At 47.4% G+C, this 21,340-nt stretch overlaps 1 protein-coding gene across 5 annotated transcripts in view; it reads right to left on the bottom strand.

Moving 5' to 3' along the window:
* GARRE1 (granule associated Rac and RHOG effector 1) overlaps nt 1-15,834 on the bottom strand; it is a 106,171-nt gene extending 90,337 nt beyond the window's left edge. For 2 of the 5 annotated variants that reach the window (XM_033225652.1, XM_033225653.1), the window contains exon 1: nt 15,745-15,834. The gene's annotated coding sequence lies outside the window, so the exon portion shown is untranslated. Of the gene's footprint in view, nt 1-4,850; nt 5,391-15,744 lie in introns of those variants that run through there. The other 3 variants (XM_033225651.1, XM_033225647.1, XM_033225649.1) reach the window with 2 other exon arrangements.
* Between the last annotated feature and the right edge of the window lie 5,506 nt (nt 15,835-21,340).

Genomic DNA, 21,340 nt, shown 5'->3' with positions numbered 1-21,340 from the left:
GTCAGGTGTGGTGGCCCACACTGTAATCCTAACACTTCAGAGGGCCAAGGCAGGAGGATTACTTGGGCCCAGGAGTTCACGGTTGCAGTGAGCTATGTGATCATGCCACTGCACTCCAGCCTGGGGTAACACAGCAAGAGGAAGGAAAGAAGGAAAGAAGGAAAGAAGGAAAGGACAGGACAGGACAGGAGAGGAAAGGAAAGGACGGAAGGAAGGACGGAAAGACGGAAAGAAAGAAAGAGAAATAAATTTTAAAAACAAAACAAAGAGCTACTATATAATTGATTGGTTGACAAAGTCCGAAGCCCAGGTTATCCTATACTGAGCTATGAAAACTCAGGCGGATAGGAAAAAAACTACTGAATAAACCTTCTAATCAGTGCCAGAATCTATCAAAAGTAAAATAAAGAGGCTTCTACAACCATCCCCCCCTGCCCCCGCTCAGTGACACAGGTCAACCCTGTGCGGCTCCAGACACCCAGGATGCAGTGGGAAAGGAGACAGATGCACCACCTGCTTGCTACCAGTCTCATGTAGGAACAACCTGCTTCCACGTGGTGATCCATGACCGCCTCTGGTACTGACATTCGCTCTGTAACAATCTACCACCACAAACCATGGTGTTCCTCTATGAAGCCAAAGCAACTTATCATTAGCGGTTCTGAAGAGCTTTTATATTTGGTAATCTACAAACAACTGATCATTTCATTTAAGCAGAAGAACAACTTTTCTAACCGTAAGGTCAATGGAGCCAAAATTTACTTTCAAAATAACACAGGTCTTAAAAAAATAGGTCAAATGTGCTAAGTAGTCATATAGATAAAGAACAGGCTTAATTTTGTTTCAATTGAGGGGTGGTTTGTTGTTTTTGCTTTTATTTTTGGTGGGGGAGGAACAGGAAGATCAACGCATAACACTTTTTTAAGCAGTCACTACATTAGTAAGTAAAAAAGTAAATGAAACGGGTAGTAATCACCACATATTGAATTTCTTTTTTCTTTCTTTTTTTTTTGTGTTTTTTGTTTTTTTAAGAGACGGGGTCTCACTGTGTTGCCTGGGCCAGTCTCAAACTCCTGGACTCAAGCAATCCTCCCACCTCAACCTCCCAAAGTGCTGGGATTACAAGTGTGAGTCACTATGCCTGGCCTCAATTTCATACAAAGAAAAATAGTGAACATTTAATGAAAAAAAAAAATCCAGTATTACTTGGTCCTGATGAGGACAGACCCAGCTGTCTGTCTGATTTTCTGGTAATAAATTGACTTAACTGTACTCTAAGACTGTGGTTTTAGTCTTCTTATGAAGTCAAAAGCTCATTCTCAGAACCTGCTGCCATCAAAACAAAACAAAACAAAACTAGTATTAGAACTCTTGAAGGAATTCTATTAGAGGAACACTGTGAGCCAAAAAAAAATCTTTGTTAAACAGAGACCTTCAAAGAAAGAAGAAACAACAAACAAAAGGGGCAAATCCCCGCCAAGGAAAGTTTTGTCTACAAACACATACAAACCACCACTCATCACCAAAGGATGAACAAAGCTGGCTCCTAAACTTCCGAAAAAGTTTTTTCAGGTAAAATGAAGGTTTCAGCTATTAACTAAAATACTCTTGGACCATTAAAAATTTCTGCATCAAATGTTCCCAAGCACTATGAAAACATGACAACAAATTGTGTTGCTGGTGGGAATTCAAATGTAAATCAGGGAGTGAAAATAATTTATTTCTTTTTTTTTTTTTTTTTTTTTGAGACGGAGTCTCGCTCTGTCACCCAGGCTGGAGTGCAGTGGCCGGATCTCAGCTCAATGCAAGCTCTGCCTCCCGGGTTCACGTCATTCTCCTGCCTCAGCCTCCCGAGTAGCTGGAACTACAGGTGCCCGCCACCTTGCCCAGCTAGCTTTTTTGTATTTTTTAGTAGAGACGAGGTTTCACCATGTTAGCCAGGATGGTCTCGATCTCCTGACCTCGTGATCCACCCATCTCGGCCTCCCAGAGTGCTGGGATTACAGGCTTGAGCCACCACGCCCGGCCAAAATAATTTATTTCTAAGTAAATTTTTTTTTTTTTAAATCACAGACTGGGCGCAGTGGCTCACACCTGTAATCCCAGCACTTTGGGAGGCCAAGGCGGGCAGATCAAAGGTAAGGAAATCGAGACTATCCTGGCTAACACGGTGAAACCTCGTCTCTACTAAAAATACAAAAAATTAGCCGGGTGTGGTGGTAGGCACCTGTAGTCCCAGCTACTCGGGAGGCTGAGGCAGGAGAATGGTATGAACTCAGGAGGTGGGGCTTGCAGTGAGCCAAGATGGTGCCACTGCACTCCAACCTGGGCGACAGAGCAAGAACCATCTCAAAAAAAAAAAAAAAAAAAAATCACAAAGCACCGGGTGCAGTGGCTCATGCCTGTAATCCCAGCACTTTGGGAGGCTGAGGCGGGTGGATCACTTGAGGTCAGGAGTTCGAGACCAGCCTGGCCAACATGAAGAAACCCCATCTCTACTAAAAATACAAAAATTAGCCAGGCGTGGTGGCAGGCGCCTGCAATCCCAGCTACTCAGGAGGCTGAGGCAGGAGAATCGCTTGAACCTGGGAGGTGGAGGTTGCAGTGAGCCAAGATCACCCCACTGCACTCCAGCCTGGGCAACAGAACAAGACTCCGTCTCAAAAAAAAAAAAAAAAAAAATCACAAAGCAATTACATAATTTATTCAAACCTAATTTGTAAAAAAAAAAAAAAAAAAAAAAAATCAACAATCTACACCAGTTAGAAACCTGCAGTTTATTTTTGTTCCAGTGTGGTACAATGTGAAAAAGCCCAGGTATCCCAAAAAAGTTTTCAAAACTTGTAAAAAACAGTTGGACTACTGAAAACTAATTATGTCCATTAGAAAGTTATTTAAGAAGACTTAAAATTATGTTTTTTGTTTTTGTTTTTACTTATTTTTTTAAAGACAGGGTCTTGGCTGGACGTGGTGGCTCATACCTGTAATCCCGGCATTTTGGGAGGCCAAGGTAGGAAGACTGCTTGAGCTCAGGAGCTCAAGAACAACCTGGGCAACATAGCAAGACTTCGACTCTACTAAAAGTAAACAAAAAAAATTAGCCCAGTGTGCTGGCATATATCTGTAGTCCCAGTTACTTGGGAGGCTGAGATAGGAGGATGGTTTGAGCCAGGGAGATTGAGGCTGCAGTGAGACCCTACAGTCTCTTGCTCTGTTGCCGAGGCTAGAGTACTGCAGCTGTGTGATCACAGCTCACTGTAGCCTCGATCTCCCGGGCTCAGGCAACTTCCTACCTCAGCCTCCCAAATAGATGGAACTACAGGCACATACCATCATGCCTGGGTAATTTTTTATTTTTTTTGCAGAGACAGGGTCTTGTTGTGTTGTTCAGGTTGGTCTTGAACTCCTGGCCTCAAGCGATCCTCCCACCTGAGCCCTTCAAAGTGCTGGGATATAGGCATAAACTATCATGTTTGGCCCAAGAAAACTTAAAAATTCTATACTGCCACTCTTAACAACTTTGCACTATGGAACCTATCCAAAATTAACCTCAAACGGGTAAAAAAAAAACAAGTATTTATCCAGAAGCTTATATATAAACAGATAAATCAAACTATAATTTAGAAATTTTTTTTCTCACTATGGAGAGGGATTATATAAATTTTAGATAAACTTAAGATTCAAGACCATTTCTGAGAATTTAAGGCATCCATTAAAAATTTTATCAATAAATTGTAACATCTCTTCCAAGCTGAGAACACTGACTCCAATTTTGCATACCCAGCAAACCTTCCCATCCCTCTAAAAGACTAGAAAGTCGCCTGGCGCAATGGCTCACACCTGTAATCCCAGCACTTTGGGAGGCCGAGGTCAAGAGATCGAGACCATCCTGGCCAACATGGTGAAACCCCATCTCTACTAAAAATACAAAAATTAGCTGGGTGTGGTGGCATGCGCCTGTAGTCCCAGCTACTCAGGAGGCTGAGGCAGGAGAATCGCTTGAACCCAGGAGGCAGAGGTTGCAGTGAGCCGAGATTATACCACTGCACTCCAGCCTGGGCGTCAGAGCGAGACTCCTCTGTCTCAAAAAAATAAAAAATAAAAACAGAAAATCAGAGTCACAGCCAGGGAGCCCATTCTTCCCTAGAAATATTTCAGCAGGTCAAACATTAAAAAATGAGAACATTCTAGGTGATTCCTCACCATCCACCCGCTAGGCAGGGAAGACAGTCCCAGAGAGCAGGCCCGCAATGGTTCACCTCCTGGCTGGCTTCTAGCTGTGCCACTTATCTGCGCCATAAGCCTTCACATACTCAAACGTTCACCAAGGTTCTACTAAGTGCATAGCACTGCTCCCAGCATCCAGGATGCAGTAGTGAAGAGACAGACATAATGCTTGCTCTCAAGGAGCTTACCATTAATAAGGGAAAAGGAGAAAATGCTCCTTGCCTTTCAGGTAGATGCTCCAATACAAAGAAACTTCATGGAAACCACACACTTCCAAAATGCAGTAGTTACAGGTATGGGTATGGGAATCAGACTGATCTAGATGTGAATTCCTGCTCTTAGTAAATATCAGCTGAATAAATAGCACTTACTAACTTTGAGCAAGTCGCCTAACTCTTGTGCCTCAGTACTGCTGAAGATTAAATCCATAAAGCACAGCCTCCGCCATACCCTCAGTCTACATAAATGAAAGCTACTGCTCTGAAAGAGGCCCTGGACTAGTAAGAGGGTAGCATTTCATCTTCCACTGCAATTCTTAATTCTGGTCTTCTACTAGTTGAAAACAAACTTCCTCGAACCCCCAAAATCTGTAAGTTAAAACAACTTTCAGAAATAAAACTTACCTTCCTGCAGCTCCGGGCCCAACTCCTAAGTCCAAGCAACAAACTAAAAGAAGTAGTGCCCTGTGCGCTGGAGGGGAAAGAGGTCATGGCTCCTCCCATTTCCCTGCCCACCACTCCCTCCTCTTTCAACCCCAAGCCAGAGGCAAGAACAGAAGGGACACAGCTGAGGAGGGGCATCACCTCAAATTACAAAGTACATTACAAAGTGACTCAAGCACAAGGTTGCAGCGCATTCTCTCCCACCTCGACACACAGAAGCAGCACAGGTCCTTGTGGCTAGTGAGAGGAACCACTTTCGCCTCTTCCTGCCTAGGTCACCAGAGCCTGCGGCACCCAAATCTGGGAACCAAGCCAGCTTTCCCCAGCCTCTGTTCCCATGCACATACATCCACCTCTGGGACCTGGGGGTGGGGTGAGGGAAGACGCAAGTATTTCCAGGTTTCCTGGCCATAATTAGCATCTAATTAGTACTTAATTCCAAAATCATTTTTAGTAAGAAAATTATATTTTCTTTCAGGTAGTATCTCGCTCTAATTCCACTTTCAAAAATCTTCCCATTATGATTCTTTGCAACTGTCAATTTGAAAAAACACTTACCTGACAGTGGCCCAGACACAAAGAACATAATCAAAATAACTAAAAAAAAAAGAAAGGAAAGCAATACTCTATCTAGGCATGAATCCTAGAACACACTCACAGTTAATGTAGAAGCCTGCGTCAAGAACACTGACTAGCAACACTGGCTATGAGCAATAACCCACGTGCCCTGCATTACGAGGATTGTTAAATACATCACACAGGAACACCTCACAGCCATTCCAAACATCAAGGCAGAGCCACCACACTTCATTGAGTCAAAGATGCCGTCATTTACAAATCATATCATTGTCTCATATATATGCCAAGAAAAACTCTGCCATATAACAATGACATGCCATCACATGACATGTCCCAATTTCAGGCCTTCTCAAAGCTCTTGTCCTGTTTCTGACTCCTCTGCCTGCCTCACACAACCTTGGAAAAAATCCCTTTGTGTTATTTTCCCTCTAGAAATTACCCATATTTAACATCCGCCGTTTTGATGAAACCATCTTTGGCCACCTCAGATCCCAAGGAGCCTTTTCTGACTCCTGCAACCTCTGCTGTCTCTGTCATTAGCTGGTGCTCTCCCTTTCCAAATGAACTGGGAGCATCAGAGACAGAGGCTGGACACATCTTTACACTTACTGTCATGCACAGCACAGGGACAGAGCAACACAGACAACGACAAACACATACCTCCTGGGAACTGTTCCAAGGACTTTACAAATATTAACTCAGGGCCGGGCGCGGTGGCTCAAGCCTGTAATCCCAGCACTTTGGGAGGCCGAGACGGGCGAATCACGAGGTCAGGAGTTCGAGACCATCCTGGCTAACACGGTGAAACCCCGTCTCTACTAAAAAATACAAAAAGCTAGCCGGGCGAGGTGGCGGGCGCCTGTAGTCCCAGCTACTTGGGAGGCTGAGGCAGGAGAATGGCGTAAAAACCCGGGAGGCGGAGCTTGCAGTGAGCTGAGATCCGGCCACAGCACTCCAGGCCGGGCAACAGAGCGAGACTCCGTCTCAAAAAAAAAAAAAAAAAACAAAAAAAAAAACAAATATTAACTCAGTAATGCCTTGCTACAACCCCAGGAGGCAGGTATTACTACCTCTCCATTTTCAGAGGAGGGAAACTGAGGTGAAGGCAGGGGCAGGCCTTGAACCCAAGCCGTCTTACACAGTCCTCACTCTTAACCTCTATGCTGCGTTCACTCTACACAACAGCCATGTACATCATAGACATTTATTTTAAAAGTTATTGTTAAAATGAAAACATAGGCCGGGTGCAGTGACTCACGCCTGTAATTCCAGCGCTTGGGGAGGCTAAGGCGGGTGGATCACTTGAGCTCAGGAGTTTGAGACCAGCCTGGCCAACATGGTGCAACCCCGTCTCTACTAAAAATACAAAAATTAGCCAGGCATGGTGGTGGGCGCCTGTAATCCCAGCTACTCAGGAGGCTGAGAAGGGAGAATCGCTTCAACCAGGAGACGGAGGTTGCAGTGAGCCAAGATCGTACCACTGCACTCCAGCCTAGACAACAGAACAAGACTCTGTCTCAAAAAAAAGAAGAAAGAAAGAAAGAAAGAAAGAAAGACAATACATATACACAGGGAAAAAAATTCACACCATACAAAATGGTATGCAAAGAAAATGCTAACTCAGCCTAACAGCCTGGTTTTCTAGGGTCTCATCCCAAAACAACCAGTTTCTTTTCTATCATTCCAGAAATTATTTCTCCACTTATAAACCTATTTCATGTGTATCTCTCTATCTATCTCTCTATCTATCTATCGAGAGAGGGAGACATTATTTATTTTATTTATTATTTTTGAGATGGAGTCTCACTCTGTCACCCAGGCTGCAGTGCAGTGGCGTGATCTTGGCTCATTGCAACCTCTGCCTCCCAGGTTCAAGCAATTCTCCTGCCGCAGCCTCCCGGTCAGCTGGGATTACAGGTACCCACCACCATGCCTGGTTAATTTTTGTATTTTTAGTAGAGATGGGGTTTCACCATGTCATCAGGCTGGTCTCAAACTCCGGACCTCAGGTGATCTGCCCACCTCAGCCTCCCAAAGTGCTGGGATTACAGGCGTAAGCCACCATGCCTGGCCTATATATATTTTTTAAAATAAATAAGCACATATTGCTTCAAAAGTGGAGAAATTTGTTTAAAATTAGAAAAGCACAAATGGGCAAATATACACTGTTCTGCACCTTGCTTTTTTCACTGATTATTTCTCTGAGCTTGATCTACATCTGCACCTGTGCTGTTTTTATCAAATTCTAAGATGTACATATTTTTACATTTTAACTTCATGGTTTTTCTTGAAGTCAGAGAATCTTAGTGTGCCTGGACTTCATCAGGAAACAGGATCACGAAAAGCTTTTAAACCTATATAAGACAGTGGGAGTTACCTTGGCAGCCATGTGCAGGCTGAATCAAGAAGCAGAGGCCAGGTGAGGTGGCTCATGCCTGTAATCCCAGCACTTTGGGAGGCCAAGGCGGGCGGATCACATCAGGTCAGGAGTTCGAAATCAGCCTAGCCAATACAGTGAAACCCCCGTTTCTACTAAAAATATAAAAATTAGCCGGGCATGGTGGCGCATACCTGTAATCCCAGCTACTTGGAAGGCCGAGGCAGGAGAATCACTTCAACCCAGGAGGTGGAGGTTGCAATGAGCTGAGATTGCGCCACTGGACTACAGCCTGGGTGAAAGAGAGATTCGGCCTCAAAAAAAAAAAAAAAAAAGGTAATTCATATTTTGAGACCAGTGCGGTGGCTCACGCCTGTAATTCTAGCACTTTGAGAGGCCGAGGTGGGCGGATCACGAGGTCAGGAGTTCGAGACCAGCCTGGCCAATATGGTGAAACCCTGTCTCTACTGAAAATACAAAAATGAGCTGGGTATGGTGGCACTCGCCTGTAGTCCCAGCTACTCGGGAGGCTGTGGCAGAAGAATCACTTGAACCCGGGAGGTGGACGTTGCAGTGAACGGAGAGCCTGCCACTACACTCCAGCCAGGATGACAGAGCAAGATTCCATCTCAAAAAAAAAAAAAACAGAGAGACCTGCCAGGTGACATGTGACATGATGCCACACATACCAGAGGTAAGTACCTACATCAAAGGGTTGTTATGAGGATTATACAAGGCAATATAGACAAAGCCCTCAGCATCAAACCTCGTTAGCGCAGTGAGTCGAACGACTCAGCACAGGACCTGAAGTGCTGTTAGTGCCCAGTTAGACATTGTTATTAGTTATTTCAAGGACTGGTCCCGCTTTCCAATGTCATTTCCCTCTACTCTTTATTCATACCTGTCCAGACTCTACCCTCAATCTTCTGCAGCTCAAATACCTCATGCTTGCTCTCACCTTCACACCTTTGGACGTGTCATGCCCCTGCCCAAGAGTCCTCCCCTCTTGCTGTGGCACTGGACTTACTTTTTCCCACGGTACTCAGCTCAAGAACAGCCTTCTCCAGGAAGTCTCCCGAGAACTGCAGGCTGGATTCCCTGGATGAGCAGTTTAGGAACAGCTTATCTGTCATTACTTCCCAATGTCTATTTATCAGCTTATTCAATGCAACCAGAAGCAAGCAGTTTCATGGGGACTGATTATTTAGGCTATCTAAGCTCAAAGAAGACTGATGTATCCCATCCTGGCTAACACGGTGAAACCCCGTCTCTACTAAAAATACAAAAACTAGCCGGGCGAGGTGGCGGGCGCCTGTAGTCCCAGCTACGCGGGAGCCTGAGGCAGGAGAATAGCGTAAACCCGGGAGGCGGAGCTTGCAGTGAGCTGAGATCCGGCCACTGCACTCCAGTCCGAGCGACAGAGCGAGACTCCGCCTCAAAAAAAAAAAAAAAAAAAAGACTGATGTATGAACCAGAGGCCAGTTATTAGTTTATAAACACCAACGAGAGCTAATACTCTCATTGAATACTTATCACAGGTGCCAGGGAGCATGCTCAGAGCCCTCACTGCAACACTAAGAGAAAGGTGCTACTATTATCCCCATTCTACAAATCAGAAAACTGAAAGATTAGCCAGCATCCCAAGACCAGGATCTGATCCAAGCAGCTTAGATGCAGAGCTCTCAACCACTCACATTCTCTCCTTACCAAGAAATCTCCACATGCAGCTATCTTCTACTCAAATGGTACTGGGAGGACAGACGCTAAGCAAGGGAGAGACCCTCGTAGCCAGAGGCAACAACAGGGACACGCCCATCTGTGCATTAGTGCAGATGGCTTTGTAGAGGGAACACTGCACACTGCTCCTCTGGTCAGGGCCCCAGACAGGGCTACACACACACCACCTAATTCCTCTCTTGGACCCGCCACCCCAATTTCCAGACACTGCCCCAATCCTCTCCCAGAAGCACAAGTATTTCTTCTGAGGATACAAAATTAAGTTTAAGCTTTCTGGCTACAAACACATTCCAAGCATGCCTTCCTGGGGTTATAGCTGGGTCAGTTTGGTTGAATTTAAAGTTTTCCCTGAGATTCTTCAAACTACATTTACAAAATATCTTTCGACTTATATGTTTTCTATAGATAGCTAATATGTGTAACATTTATTCTGATGTCATTCTCAGATGACCATTCATTCCTTCAACAAATACTTCATCATTTCCAAGGCACTGTGTCCTAGGCCCTGGAGATCAAAGCAGTGAACAAGACACACAAGATCTCTGAAAACTGGGAGAGGTTACTTGGTGTCTCCCCTTCTAGGCACTTATGATACTTTATGACAATTGCTTATTTGGCATTCTTCCCAGGATATGCTGTTAGGCTCTGTATTCTGATCTTACAGTAAAGTAACTGGGCCGTACTGTAGGTACTCCACAAATGTGAGCTAACTCAATTCATGACTAAATTCACTGGGTCTCCTTTCACATCCAGGGCAGGACCACATTAATTCTGAAATTCCTTAGGAAAAAGGTACAAAGTCTAAATCAAGGTGTGGGCATAGAAAGTAAATAGCAAATACAATCCATATCAAGAAGGAAGATGTGATTCATCAGCTGGTAAGAACCTCAGAGTCAGGAAGGACAGGACACTTTGATAAGTGATATTTATTTATTTATTTACTTATTTATTTTGAGACAGGGTCTCACTCTGCTGCTTGGGCTGGAGTACAGGGGCACAATCACAGTTTACTGAATCCTTAACCTCCCAGGCTCAAGCAATCCTCCCGCCTCAGCCTCCCAAGTAGCTGGAAAGACAGGCATGGACCACCACACCTAGATAATTTTGGGGTCTCACTATGTTGCTTAGGCTGATCTCAAGCAATCCTCCCACCCTGGCCTCCCAAAGTTCTGGGATCACAGGCATGAGCCCCTGTGCCCAATCTAAAATTCATTTTTTTAAGAGACGGAGGTCTCACTATGTTGCCCAGGCTGGTCTCCAACTCCTGAGATCAAGTAAAACTCCCACCTTGTCCTTGCAAAGAAATGATATTTTCTTTTTCCTTTTTTTTTGAGATGGAGTCTCGCTCTGTCACCCAAGCTGGAGTGCAGCAGTGCGATCACGGCTCACCGCCTCTCGGGTTCACACCATTCCCCTACCTCAGCCTCCAGAGTAACTGGGACTATAGGGGCCCACCACCACACCCGGCTAATTTTTTTGTAGTTTTTTTAGTAGAGATGTGGTTTCACCGTGTTAGCCAGGATGGACTTGGTCTCCTGACCTCATGATCTGCCCAACTCGCCCTCCCAAAGTGCTGGGATTACAGACGTGAGCCACTGTGCCCGGCCAGAAGTGATATTTTCTTCACCTGGAGAAAGTATGGCCTCAGGAACATGTCCAGGGGTTACTGAGCAGGAGAAAAAGAATTGACTTGCAGAAAAGTCTGAGTCGAGGGTCACTAAGTGGTGGCAGAGGTGAGGAAATAAGGTAGTTCTCTACCCAGGACTCATATACTGGAAGAGTGGGAAGGAACATGTTTTGGAGGGGAGGGTAAGAGGTACAAAGCTAGGCTTCAGAAAATGCCCCAAGGTATATATATGTATGAAGAGAAGCAGTAAAGACAAATGAGAAAATGTAGTCACAGACTGCAAGAAATGACCACACTAGTTTCAAGTCAATAAGGCCAATCAAGGCTGGGCGTGCTGTCTCACGCCTGTAATCCCAGCACTCTGGGAGGCCGAGAAGGGTGGATCATTTGAGGTCAGGAGTTCAAGACCAGCCTGGCCAACATGGTGAAACCCTATCTCTACTAAAAATACAAAAATTAGCTGGGGGTGGTGACACAGACCTGTAATCCCAGCTAGTTGGGAGGCTGAGGCAAGAGAATCGCTTGAGCCCCTGAAGCCAGAGGTTGCAATGAGCTGAGATCGTACCACTGCACTCCAGCCTGGGCAACAGAGCAAGACTCTGTCTCAAAAAAAAAAAAAAAAAAAAAAAGGAAAGAAAAAGAAAAAAGCAGGCCAATCAATGAGAGATTCACGAGAGGAAGAAAGAATAGCTCACCATGCCAAATACCTGAGATCAAAGTCAAGGAAAATGATTAAGCAATCGCCACTGCATGCATCAATTAGGGGACCCTCAAGAAGGCAGTTTCAGTAGAGTTAAAGACATTTCGGCCGGGCGCGGTGGCTCAAGCCTGTAATCCCAGCACTTTGGGAGGCCAAGACGGGCGGATCACAAGGTCAGGAGATCGAGACCATCCTGGCTAATACGGTGAAACCCCGTCTCTACTAAAGAATACAAAAAACTAGCCGGGCGACGAGGCGGGCGCCTGTAGTCCCAGCTACTTGGGAGGCGGAGGCAGGAGAATGGCGTGAACCTGGGAGGCGGAGCTTGCAGTGAGCTGAGATCCGGCCACCGCACTCCAGCCTGGGCGACAGAGCCAGACTCCCTCTCAAAAAAAAAAAAAAAAAAAAAAAAAGACATTTCAAGCACAAGCACAACCTTTTGCTGTTTTTCCTTATCCAAACACAACATTCAGGCTCTCTGTGAACTTACACTTCAGAGAAAACGGCAACCCGCTTTTCAATAACTCCAAAACAAATCAATTCCTTATCTAAATCAACATTTTTTTGCCTACCTAGGAAGATCATCATTTTTCACTAAGGACAAAGTCACAAGAGGAAAAAAGAGAGAGTGATTGGCTGGGCGTGGTGGCTCACACCTGTGATCCCAGCTCCGAGGGAGGCTGAGGCAGGAGAATCGCTTGAACCCAGGAGGTGGAGGTTGCAGTGAGCCAAGATTGCACCACTCCACTCCAGCCTGGGGGACAGAGGGAGACTCCGACTCAAAAAAAAAAAAAAAAAAGAGTGGACACCCAACCCATGAGATATCCCAGCCTGCTAGCTTTCAGAAACAATTATTTTCCTATAGACTTGGAAGACCCACTTGCCACATGGATCCTGATGTATTAGGCTATAGGTTTTCAACAGAATAAACATTTACTAAAATTTTCACAGAATCATGTGCAATTTGCTTAAAAAAAAAAAAAAGGGATGCTTAAAACATGGTCTTCCAAAAATCCGGAGATAATTTTAGATTGAAAAATCTAGGCTTGCCAAGGGAATCTGAGAACTTTTCTATCTTGGTCTCCAATGCTAACCTACGTATTTGTGTGCAAAAATAGAGGAAGATTAGAATCTCAAATGCCAGACTGAAAAGTTGCCACAACAAACCTGAACTCTTCATATGGAGTTTGTTATCCTGTCAGCAAGAAAGCAAATGAAACGCAATAAACTAAACTTTTTGTTTTAAAGATAAAAAGAAAAAAAAATCTCAAACATGAAATATTCCCTGGACTTGTACTGGAAAATGATTTCTAAAACAAAATATTGTGAAGATGTTGTGAAAAGAAAATACTGTGATTTTTAAAGAAACTTGAAAACATCTAAACATACACAAAATCTAAATATGAGCTTTCTAAGTAGCCCTTACAAACATATACTTAGAACTTTTGGTCTAAAATATGATAAAATGATAAAGTTTACATATTATTCAATAAATCTGGAACTGACTAGCCATTGAGAAAATATTTCATATTTTAAACCAAGAATGAATTTTAGGTAGACTAAAAGCAAAAAAATAAAACCATGAAATTATGAGAAGCAAACATGAATTTCTTTTTTTTTTTTTTGAGACGGAGTCTCACTCTGTTGCCTAGGCTGGAGCACAGTGGCATGACCTCAGCTTACAGCAACCTTCACCTCTGGGGCTCAAGCGATTCTCCTGCCTCAGCCTCCCAAGTAGCTGGGACTACAGAAGCGCACCACCATGTTTGGCTAATTTTTTTTTTGTATTTTTTTAGTTGAATCCGGGTTTCACTATGTTGGCCAGGCTGGTCTAGAGTGATCTGTCCGCCTCAGCCTCCCAAAGTGCTGGGATTATAGGCATGAGCCATCGCGCCAGGCTGGAATTTTTTTTATGACAATGAGACAGAAAAATTTTTCAAGTATGTCAAAGGAAAATAAACACTATGTATTATATTTTTTTGAGACGTTGAGACAGAGTCTCGCTTTGTCGCCCAGGCTGGAGTGCAGTGGCACGATCTCGGCTCACTCCAAGTTCCGCCTCCGGGTTCACGCCATTCTCCTGCCTCAGCCTCCTAGTAGCTGGGACTAGAGGCGCGCACCACCACGCCCGGCTAATTTTTTGTATTTTTAGTAGAGACGGGGTTTCACAGTGTTAGCCAGGATGGTCTCGATCTCCTGACCTCGTGATCCGCCCGCCTCGGCCTCCCAAAGTGCTGGGATTACAGGCGTGAGCCACCGCGCCCCGCCATGTATTCTTAAAAATTGAATGTTACGGCCAGACAAGGTGGCTCACGCCTATAATCCCAGCACTTTGGAAGGCCAACCCGGGCGGATCACTTGAGGTCAGGAGTTCGAGACCAACCTGGTCAAGCGGGGGAAACCCTGTCTCTACTAAAAATACAAAAATTAGCAGGGCGTGGTGGTGGGCGCCTGTAATCTCCGCCACTCGGGAGAGTAAAGCAGGATAATGGCTCGAACTGGAGAGGCGGAGGATGCAGTGAATCTAGATCCCCTCACTGCACTCCAGCCTGGGTGACAGAGCAAGACTGTCTCAAAGAACAAAAACCGTTACATTTGACCCCATTTGTAAATTTATTCTAATAATCAGACCAGGTGTAGTATCTCACACTTGTAAACCCGACACTTTGGGAGGCCAAGGCGGGAGGGTCGCTTGAGGCCAGAAGTTTGAGACCAGCCTGGACAACAGTCTCTTATTAAAGAAAGAAAGAAAAAAAAAAAAGACCATATCAGATGAATCCTTCCGGCAGAATTATGTTGTGACAAACTGGAAACGATCTCAATGCTCATCAGTGGTTAAATCACATACTGTAAAGTCCATAAAAATAACAATACCTATCTGTATTTATTGATTATCACCAAAATGTTAGCAGTGGTTGTCACTGAATGGTAGACCGGCAGATGATTGTCATTTTCTCCCTTAGACTTTTTGTGTCGTCTTGAGTGTTTTGCCAGGAGAGGTGAATGAACTGCTTTTATAATGGGGATCAGGGACCAGAAAAAGCTATTTTCAAACTGGAGGCCCCCGAAGCTGAGTCTTTCTCTGGAAAATTTCTGAAAAGTCTAAACAAAATTCTTATCATGCCAACCAGGCATGCTCCTTTCCTCGCACCGTGCGGCGCAGGAAGACACACCCCTGACTCTGCGCTCGCCCCTTGGGCTCGGGTCCTCCACGCTCAGCCCCGGCCCTCCCGGTCCCCGCGGACCCTCCCTCGGGCCCAATGCGCCCGCGGGCTCCGCAGGGCCGGAAAAGCGCGTTCCTTGGCAGCCTGGCGCCGCCGGGAAGATGCGAGCAGCCAGCCCAGCAGCCTCGGGGTGGCGTGAGGGCCGCCTCCCCCGCCAGCCCCAGCGGACCCCGGCCGTCAACAGGCCGCCCTCCCTCCGCGGGCTTCCGGGAACGGGTCCCGGCGCCAGCGCGACCTCCTGGGCCCCGGCGACCCGAGGGAGCGCCCCCTTTCCCCGCCTGACGGGCGCCGACCCGCCCCTGCGGTGCCGCGGCCGCCAAGTCACCGCCGCGCCCCCAGGTCCCGGGTTCGCACCAGGAGGCCCCTCCGGGCTTCCGTCGGCCCGGCCAGCGCCCGCAAAGCCCGGCGTCCTCCACAGCGGGCGGGCAAGGGGCGGGAGCCCACGGCCCCGCGCCCTGCGGCCCCGAGCGGAGCGGCGCCCCGCGAGCTCGTCTCGCCGTCAGCCCTGGCTGCGGCCCGGGGCCCAGCTGCCCACCGCCCACCGCCCACCGCCCGACCCCGCCCGCCAGCCCCCGCCTGCGCCCGCCGCGCCCGCCGCGCCCGCTCCTCACCTGCGACGCGCCCCGGCCCCCAGCGCACCGCCTTGGACCGGCTGTGTACACCGGAAGTGACGTATCCGGTCCGGCCCCGCCCCCGCCTCCGGCGGACGCGGGGCGGCTGCGGATCCCGCGCTTGGAGCAGACTCTGCCCTCGCACTAGCGGGGAGGGAGCGCCCCGGAGCCTCCTCTCCTGGGACCCAGGGCCCCCAAGCGGGACGGCCGGGGCGGAGGTTGAGGACCGGCGGCCAGAGCCGGAGGTCCACGCAGATCCTCCACCATGGCTTGGCCCCCAGGCGGGAGAGGTCGGCTGCGTCCTCCTGAATTTATTACTGAAATTGATTACTGGCGCATGGAGGGTTTCCTAGATGCCAGGCCCCGACGGGCTCTGCAGGAACGGGTAGTGCTCTCTCCCTCATAGGTTTTTTCCTTAGTGGTAAACACACAATACCATTGTCACAAATCCGGGTGATAATATAGTACCAATGGTGACAAGTGGTAGAAGGGGAAAGAGTAAGAGGGAGGGAGTACCCTGACCTAGTAGGGGAGACTGATCCGGAATTCCCCCAAGGAAAGAGCAGGAGCTGAGGTCCTAAGGGGTAGAAGGGAGGAAAAAAAAAAAAAAAAACTGGAGAAAGGAGGAAAACATGTTGCTCAGAAGAAACAGCAAATGTCTTCCAATTTTGTGAGTTTTGTTTGTTTGAGACGGAGTCTTGCTCTATCGCCCAGGCTGCAGTGCAGTGACGTGATCTTGGCTCACTGCAAGCTGCAGCTCCCGGGTTCAAGTGATTTTCCTGCCTGAGCCTCCCAAGTAGCGCGATTACAAGCGTGCGCCACCAAGCCCGGCTAATTTTTGTGTTTTTAGTAGAGCTGGGATTTCGCCGTGTTGGCCAGGCTGGTCTCAAACTCCTGACCTCAGGTGTTCTGCCCGCTTCGACCTCCCTAAATGCTGGGATTACAGGCTTGAGCCATGGAGCCCGGCCCAGTTTTGTGTTCTAATAATAAATCAGGGTGGTGAGAAGTTAGGTCTTACTTGACAGTGTCACAAAACTAATGAGTTTTAAGCAAGAGGTGATTTGTCCATACTTGAGAGTGTAAAGGGGTTACTCTAGCTGCAGTGTGGAGAAGGAAGGACTAGGGAGGGGAGGCAAGAGTGGATATAAACGTGTACACCCGTGTTCATATTAGTCAGAAGGTGGAAGCAACCCATTGTCCACTCACGGGTGAATGGGTACACAAAATGTGGTATAAACATAACGGTAGAATATTATTCAGTGTTGAAGGAGGCCGGGCGCGGTGGCTCACGCCTGTAATCCTAGCACTTTGGGAGGCCAAGGCAGGTGGATCACCTGAGGTCAGGAGTTCGAGACCAGCCTGACCAACATGGTGAAACCCCGTCTCTACTAAAAATACAAAATCAGCCAGGCGTGGTGGCGTATGCCTGTAATCCCAGCTACTGTCCAAATAGATGAGCTTTGAAGACATTATGCCAAAAGAAAAAACCAGTCACAAAGACAAATAGCATATGATTCCACTTACATAAGATACCTAGAGCCGTCAAAAACATAGAGACAGGGGCCAGGCGTTGTGGCTCATACCTGTCATCCCAGCACTATGGGAGGCTGAGGCATGAGGATCACCTGAGGTCAGGAGCTCCAGACCAGCCTGGCCAACATGGTGAAATCTCATCTGTACTAAAAATGCAAAAAGTCAGCCAGGCGTGGTGGTAGAGGCCTCTAATCCCAGCTACTTGGAAGGCCAAAGCAGGAGAACAACTTGAACCTGGGAGGCGGAGATTGCAGTGAGCTGAGATTGCACCACTGCATTCCGACCTTGGCGATGAAGCGAGAGTCCATCTCAAAAAAAAAGAAAAAAGAAAAAAAAAGAAAGAAATATAGTAGTTCTAATATTTTCTCCCAGTGTCCCAATGGATGGCCCTCCCGTACTGTGAGGTATGTGAACCTCCCTTTGAAAACCATTCATGGACTATGGTAGTGGCAATGGGGATGGAAAAAAAAAAAAGTCATATTTGAGAAAGATTTTGGAATAAAATTGATGTAAAATCAGTGGTGAAATGGATATGGAGGGTGAGGGAGAGGTGAGAATCCTGAATGTCTCCTGGGTCTCTGGGATGAGCCATTGTGCTGGCACTCACTTTTTTGGGAAACCCTGGAAAAGGACCATATTTGGGAGGGCGGAGGATGGGGAAAATGACCCGAGTTCCAGTGTGAACATGGCATCAAACAGGAGGCACCAAGAAGGCACTTGGGGATGAGGATCTGGAGCTTAGAAGAGAGGTATGTGCTGGAGATGTCAGTGTAGATTGAGGGAATATCTTTCTTGGTGGTTGATTTTTTTTTTTTTTGGACGGAGTCTCACTCTGTCACCCAGGCTGGAGTGCAGTGGCGCAATCTCGGCTCACTAAAACCTCTGCCTCCCAGTTTTAAGCAATTCTCCTGTCTCAGCCTCCCAAGTAGCTGGGATTACAGACGCGCACCACCATGCCCAGCTAATTTTTGTATTTTTAGTAGAGATGGAGTTTCACCATGTTGGCCAGGCTGGCCTCGAACTCCTGACCTCAAGTGATCCGCTGCCTCGGCCTCCCATAGTCCTGGGATTATAGGTGTGAGCCACTGCGCCCAGCCTTGGTGGTTGATTTTTTTAAGGTAGAAGAGACTTAAGCATGTTTTAAGGTCAGAGAGGAGGATCTGGTTGAAAGAGGCTGAGATTATAGGAGAGAGATCATCTGGTTCTTCTTGTGAAGTTCTGAAGAGGCTTGAGGGAGGGGATCTAAAATGCTTGGTGGGATCGGGCATGGTGGCTCACACCATTAATCCCAACACTTTGGAAGGCCAAGGTGGGCTCTTTGCTTGAGCCTTCGAGTTGGAGATCAGCCTGGCCAACATAGTGAAACCTTGTCTCTACAAAAAATACAAAAATTAGCCAGGTGCAGGAGCATGCACCTGTAGTCCCAGCTACTCAGGAGGCTGGAGTGAGAGGATCACTTAAACCCAGGGAGTTCAAAATTGCAGTGAACCATGATTGTGCCACTGCACTCCAGCCTGGGTGACAGAGCGAGACTCTGTCTCAAAATAAATAAATTCAGAAATAAAATGCTTGGTGGTAGGTTTACCTTAGACTGCAGCAAAGAATGAGGGGAGTGGGAAAGGTCTGGAAGCACAAAGGTTAGTGGACAGAAGAAACGTGGTAGAATTTCCCAGTAGTACTGAGGATTCACTGCAGGTTGACAACCATAGACATCTCCTTTATTTATTTATTAATTTTTGAGATGGAGTCTCGCTCTGTCACCCAGGCTGGAGTGCAGTGGCACGATCTCGGCTCACTGCAACCTCCACCTCCCAGGTTCAAGCGATTCTCCTGCCTCCTCAGCCCCTGGGTATCTGAGATTACAAGTGCCCGCCACCACACCCGGCTGATTTTTGTATTTTTAGTAGAGATGAGGTTTCACCATGTTGGCAAGGCTGGTCTCAAACTCCTAACCTCAGGTGATCTGCCCCCTCGGCTTCCCAAAGTGCAGGGATTACAGGCATGAGCCACCGTGCTGGCCTGTAGACATCTTTCTACTAAGGGACTTGTCCAGTAGCTTTTACGTAAAGGAAGAAGGTGGAGCAAGGATTCTTCAGAAGGTTGAGTAACGGAGAGTAGGGCAAGAGTGTTCCTGACATGATGGACTGAGCTATAGAACCTGAACCACAGGAGGAGAGAGGGAAGAGGGAAGAAGACAGCTGGCTTGGAGGAAGTGTGCCTGGGTGCTAGCATCCTCTTGCTTTTGTAGGCTGGAAAAGGGGCTAGGAATGATAGTGGCAAGTTTTGTCGTTTGTTTGGTGGAGATGGGTTCTTACCATGTTGCCCAGGCTGGTTTCGAACTCCTGGGCTCAAGAGCAATCCTCCCACCTCAGCCTCCCAAAGTGCTGGGGTTACAGGCATGAGCCACCATGCCTGGCTAGTGGCAAGCTTTTGAGTGTGCCAGTTGTGGCTCCTGCAGTCTCAGATAAGCCCATCTGTTATTCAGAGGTCCTCCCAGCTGTTGCTACAAGCCCCAGGGGCTACTGGACCTTGCCACAGAATCCTTCAGTGACCACACCTGGATGTACTTGGTAAACACCAGATGGGTTGGTTGGTTGGTTTGAGACAGGTTCTGGCTCTGTCACCCAGACTGGAGTACAGTAGCATGATCTTGGCTCACTGCAACCTCCACCTCCTGAGCTCAAGTCATCCTCTCACCTCAGCCTACAAAGGAGCTGGGACTATGGGCGTACGCCACCATGCCAGGCTAGTTTTTGTATTTTTTGCAGAGACAGGGTTTCACCATGTTGCCAAGGCTGGTCTTGAACTCCTGAGCTCCACCAGCCTGGTCTCTCAAAGTGGTGGGATTACAGGTGTTAGCCACCACAGCCAGCCACAAATGAGATGTTAAATTGGCCCTTTCCCATGGGGCAGACTCTGACACACCTGCCCACGTGTGTCTGGCCAGCCATCTCTAGACCTGTTCCCTAATCCTGCGGACTCTGGAATGCAGCTACCCTTCCTGGGGCTTACAGCCTATCTTACAGCTTTCACATCCTGCCCAAGGGAGACCAAGACAGTTAAAATTTACTCCCAGTGGGGAGGTTGGTGCCTGTGACAAATGAGTAGAAGGAGGCTTCAGGAGCTCCTCCATGACCCAAGAGCTGGAATGAACGAGACCCGCATTGTGACTCACACTTGTAATTCCAGCACTTTGGGAGGCTGAGGTGGGAGGATCACTTGAGGCTAGGAGTTGAAGATCAACATGGGCAACAAAGTAGGACTCCATCTCTACAAACAATTTCAAAAATTAGCTGGGCTTGTAGTCCCAGTTACTGGGGAGGCTGAGGCAGGAGGATGACTTGAGGCCAGCAGTTCAAGGCTGCTGTGAGCTATGGTTGTGCCACTGCACTCCTGCTGGGGAACAGAGTGAGCCCCTGTCTCAAAAAAAAAAAAAAAAGTGGCCAGGCACGGTGGCTCACGCCTGTAATTCCAGCACTTTGGGAGGCCGAGACAGGCGGATCACAAGGTCGGGAGATCAAGACCATCCTGTGAATGGTGAAACCCCATCTCTACTAAAAATACAAAAAATTAGCTGGGCGTGGTGGCAGGCGCCTGTAGTCCCAGTTACTTGGGAGGCTGATGCAGGAGAATGGTGTGAACCCGGGAGGCGGAGCTTGCAGTGAGCCAAGGTTGCGCCACTGCACTCCAGCCTGGGAGACAGAGTGAGATTCCATCTTAAAAAAAAAAAAAAAAAGTGACTCTCTGCAAACAACCCCATTGCCCCCTCCACCACCAAGAGTACTTGGCTGTGAAAACCCCTTTGCTGAAGGCTCTTCTTTCAGACATTCCCACTGAAACTAACATGTGAAAGCTGTGGCTCACTTTACCCCAAACCTCATGGTCCCAGAGTAATGTGCCAGAAACGGCTTATGCTCACACCATTTTGGCCCCTTCCCTGGGCCAGGAGTCCTGGAGAACCACTCAGCTATGTATGCAGTTCTGAGATCACTGTGAACATTAACAATCTTGGGGCCCTTTCGGTGGCCTTTGTGGTGCTCTGGGGACCAGACGGCCTTGGACC

Source organism: Trachypithecus francoisi, unplaced genomic scaffold (assembly GCF_009764315.1).
Source record: "Trachypithecus francoisi isolate TF-2019V2 unplaced genomic scaffold, Tfra_2.0 Lachesis_group12, whole genome shotgun sequence".
Lineage (NCBI taxonomy): Eukaryota > Metazoa > Chordata > Mammalia > Primates > Cercopithecidae > Trachypithecus > Trachypithecus francoisi.
This window is presented reverse-complemented; position numbering and strand designations above follow the sequence as displayed.